Source organism: Conger conger, chromosome 7, assembly GCF_963514075.1.
Source record: "Conger conger chromosome 7, fConCon1.1, whole genome shotgun sequence".
Lineage (NCBI taxonomy): Eukaryota > Metazoa > Chordata > Actinopteri > Anguilliformes > Congridae > Conger > Conger conger.
In genome coordinates this window covers 57,693,494-57,698,493 of record NC_083766.1, presented here as the reverse complement: position 1 = coordinate 57,698,493, position 5,000 = coordinate 57,693,494, and the positions used below count along the sequence as shown (strand labels likewise).

At 47.4% G+C, this 5,000-nt stretch overlaps 1 pseudogene; it reads right to left on the bottom strand.

Moving 5' to 3' along the window:
* The window catches only part of LOC133133372 (short transient receptor potential channel 4-like), a 37,862-nt pseudogene that overhangs the window by 25,213 nt on the left and 7,649 nt on the right, over positions 1 to 5,000 (bottom strand).

Sequence of the window (5,000 nt, the reverse complement as noted above, 5' to 3'; positions counted from 1 at the left end):
AGGGAGCTGATTGGATGCAACACTGGAGTGGCCCTTCAGCCAGGGATGACACAAGTTTGAGGGGCTCTTATTAGCCAAACATCATCAATCACATTGTGACTCCCTGTATTTGGATCACCTTCTCCCTCCCTCCAAACTGAATTACTTATCATACCAAGGGATGATTTCATTTTTTTTCCATGCTCCTAAATTTATGCCACATCCAGTACCTTTCTTAGTCCTTGGTCTGTCACCCACTCGCGATACTTCAAATGCAAAGAATTGACTTGTTCTTAAACTGCAGCTCGAAAACACTGTACAGCCCTGCCCGTTGAGAATTGCTCGATAAACACTTCTTAAACGGCACTACACAGAAACAGAATTACAGCACGACGGGATACAGTAAGGGGATGTCATGTTCTTCAGCAGTGGTCAGTTACTTCTGACAAACCAGATTCTGATGTAGACAGGAGCACAGGTTCCCATTTGTGTTCGAAATTAAACCCAACTCAACCACCCTCCTGTAAAATCCAGCTGTAACCAGCTTGAAGTACCAGCTACCAGCTGTTTCAAAACCTAGTTTGAGCCGGTCAAACCATGTTGAGTATGGAGCTGGTCTGAACTGGTCAACCAGCCACCAACCAGGCTGTTTGAAAACCTAATTTCTATTTTTTTTTCAGTAGGGCAGCCTTTACCCCAACACCATCTAAATCTCTCACAGATCAAGGTTTCCCTCAAACCAAACCTTGAGGGCAGGGATTTTTAAATGAAATCACGGACAGCTGTAATATCTGCAGAATATTCAATGGTGTTGTTTCAGCTCAGACAAAGCCCTCGATAACAGGGACACAGGATACAGCACGGATACCCAAATCAGCCTCATTATACCGCTGCCTTCCCCGGGTGCCTGACAGTCCACAGGCCCATAATGTCTGTGATTGGGCCGAGATTACACTCAGCACGTTTCCCCGGTTTCAACCGGTCCTGATTAGAGGGGAGGAATGAGAACCCGCAGTGATATTGGCCCAGGGGGTCAGATTTGAGCATCCCTGGTGCAGACTCTAAAGCTGATCAATAACCTGATCAATGACAGAAACACGTCAGTCATCCGCAAGCCGGCTCAACCACTCCACTAAATCAACGCAATGCTTCCTGAGACTAGAGCCAATCAGATGTCTGGATATATCGCAGAATCCTAAACTCGCAAAAGGCACGTCGCAACACTCCAAAAAAGATATCCTCCTTTCCTCCACTATCTTCTCCTATCTAGAAGTATGGGGGAGAAGATGAGAAGTGGAGAGCAGGGTGCATTTTCTGGGGTATTCGGATGCACTGTGCCAGAAGGCCGAGGATAAAAATTCTGCAAATCATCAATCATCCATAAGCCAGCTCAACCCCTGACCAATGAACTTTGGCTTACTGAAACCAGAACCAATCAGATCAGGCGGGACATTTCACGGAAACCAAAACCGACAAACCGCCCCAGAAGCCCCGTGACACAAACCAGGGTATCATCCACTGGAGAGAGGGGGGCAGGGGGAGTGCCCAAAACACATCTCACCTCCTTCTGGTGGTACTTGATGGCCAGCTTGAGCCGGGCCAGGTCGTTGTTGTTGTCCTCCTCCAGCACGTTGACGTCGTCGCGGAAGTTGAGGATCATCTCCAGCTCGCGGGAGCTGCGCGTCTGGTCCAGCAGGTCCTTGGCGAACTGCTTGCACTGCTGCGACAGCTCCTCGTACTCCTGCTTGAACTCGTTCTCCACCTTGCTGAGCTCCTGCAGCTCCCAGCTGAGCTGGAAGGCGGTGAGGAAGGGGTCCTCGCTGGACAGGGCGACCAGCGAGGGGCTGGCCAGCGCGCGGTAGATGTTGAGGCGGGAGCGGGAGTGCCGCAGGCTGTCCACGTCGGAGCTGGAGACGCACTCCACGCAGTTGCAGCGCACCTCGTGGGGCTGCGGCACCGACACGCCCTTCTGCACCAGCAGCTTGATGATCTCGTAGTTGTTGGTGTGCGCCGCCAGGATGATGGGGGTGATGTCCGGCGTGAAGTCCGAGAACTGCTTGTCCAGGAGGATCGGGGGCACCTGCCGACGGGGGCACGTCCATTAGCACACACGCAAATGCATTAGCACAAACACATGCATTCATTGGCACACACACAAATGCATTAGCACAAACACACGCGTTCATTAGCACACACGCAAATGCATTAGCACAAACACACGCGGTCATTAGCACATGCAAAAATGCATTAGCACAAACACATGCATTCATTGGCACACACACAAATGCATTAGCACAAACACACGTGTTCATTAGCACACACGCAAAAGCATTAGCACAAACACACGCGTTCATTAGCACATGCAAAAATGCATTAGCACAAACACATGCATTCATTGGCACACACACAAATGCATTAGCACAAACACATGCATTCATTAATATGAACGACTAATTCAAAAACACAAGCCAATGTAAATACAAACTGATTACTTTGCGTTAAAAGTGCCTTATTCCTTCATGAATGAGTGCATCAAATATAGCACCATGTAAATATGTATTAACAAGAGAGAAAGCATTAATTATCAATAATGTGTGTTTGCAAAGCATTAGCGGTAATAATATGCATGACCACATCCACAAATAATTGGATTAGTTATCAAATCCCCCCACAAACATTAATAAAGCAGAAAAATAACATGATCGATTTGTTAATCAATACTCTCACAAAGCATTATAGCGAGTGAAATATAATGCTGTATATTATCATTGTTGGACCCAGTATGGATTACATAATGCAAAGTGCTCACTGGCTGTAAATGAATCTGTCTGATTCTCTATCCAACCAGACCCTTTGAAGCTCTGTCCAATCAGACCATGGGATTCTCCAACCAATCAGACCCTGGGATTATCTGACCAATCACACCCAGGAATTAAATGCCCAATCAGACCCCGGGATTATCTGACCAATCACACCCAGGAATAAAATGCCCAATCAGACCCTGGAATTACCTGTCCAATCAGACCCTGGAATTATCTGTCCAATCAGACCCTGGAATTATCTGTCCAATCAGACCCTGAGATTCACTTCCAATCAGACTTTAGGATTAGCTCATTTACCCCCTGCCTGGCCAATCCCAGACACAGCACAGCAGCCACTATACGGAGAAAGAAATTTAATAAATCCAGCGACAACACTAAAATCCTCTTTCTGCTCTCCTGGTTTTACCGCTGAGCTACAGGCTATAATACACAGTGAAGGCTGCTGCTTCAGGGATGAGTTAATGCCGCTTGAATTAAATCATTCATATCCAATCACCAAAAACAATTAAATGCAAAATCAGCATTTCTCAAGACAGAAATTCACAAAATAACCAAGCATAGTAATAACCAAGTAATTTCATAGTAATACCTACTCAATAAATTGGTAATAAAAAGTTTATTTAAACCTACAGATAAAAGCAATATGTATGTATGGAAATGCTAGAGATCCAGCATTGAAGTGTGTTGCCGCACAGAAAGACGCAGAAGCTGAAATCTGATCCCGGAAGCAGAGCAGAGCTGAGGGGTGGTGCTTTATGGGGATATCTTTTTCACTGTTTTTACAGGGACGTCCTCCCTGTGTCCGACCGCAGACAGAGAGAGAGAGAGGCCCGGTCTCTGAGACTCTGAGAAATCGGGCCCTCAAAGACACGGGGCCACGGGTCCCCTGTAAACCGGCGGTTATAGCGGGATTAACGGCCAGCCTTCCAGGGCCGCGGCCTGGCTGGTCACTAACGACGACGGTCGCCACGGGGGCGGGGGGGTGGGGGTGGGGGGGCCGTGGGGTAGTCGAGCCGCTTCGCCACAGGGTGACATCACGGCATCAGGATAAAGTGACAGCCACGGTGCAGCAAAGCAGCCATTTTGTGTCAAATGCGGAAATGCAAACGAGCTGTCGATCCGTTAAACGTGCAAGAGGCCAATGTCGAGGAGACATGCTGCACGGAGACAAAATGGCCTCCTCGTGCCTCTGCTTTCCGGAAGCATTGAAAGTACTGAAAACTGGGGCAGTACATGCAAACTGCGTTCCCTGTAACATTGTTATTCTTGAAACATACGCAGCCCTTACTGACTTGGTCATGTGCGCAATTATTATTATTATTATTATTATTATTATTATTATTATTTTATAATAACAGCATCGATGCTTGATAGTTATCATTCTTGCAAACTGTATTCTTTAGAGCTGTTTGTGACATAATTCTCGATTATGACTTATTCAGAGGATAACTGACCAATCCCAGAACAGCATAGCAGGTCAACGACCTTGGGAATGATGTCACCTAACAGCAGGGGGAGGGGCACTTCCCAACTGTCAGTTAGTCTTTCAAGCAAATCAGGGGAAGCAAGTCAAGTTCCACAGATTTCCCCCAGGGCAGACGACCCCCGTATAGTGTTTATCTCCCCGACAGTTGTCCGGGCTGCTTATCGTCACAGTTGCGCGATGTGCCTACTTTCGTGACGGATAATTTCACACCGCTGGCGGCCGTCAGCAGCCGCAGGTGCAGCGAGATAATTAAGTGCGTCGCGAACCACCGTGAAACGCTCCCGCAACGCTCCAGCGACGGCGGCGCGAGACGTCGTGACACAGCGGCAGCTGCGATGACCAGACAACCGCATTTCATTTCGCCGTCTTCCCCCGGAGCCATGGACTCAAGACGCGGTATCATAAATCTCCATACAGACGGCGAAAAAAAGATTACCTCCGTTAACGCGCTTACATTTAATCACCTCTGCGAGTAAGATCTGGTCTATTCATGTTACAGTCAGACAACCTTTCCAATACTCTTGTATAACCTGGGGCAGATAAGTCATTTATTGGCCCCTTAAAGAAAACAAAAATAACCGAAGTCCTTGGTAAATGGAAATTACTGCCTCGGGAACGTATTAAAAACGTCTAAATAATTCTCCATATCCACGCAGCTTAGTGCGGCAATGTGCTCTGTTTTTTATTGTAATATCGACATCCACAATGCCCAC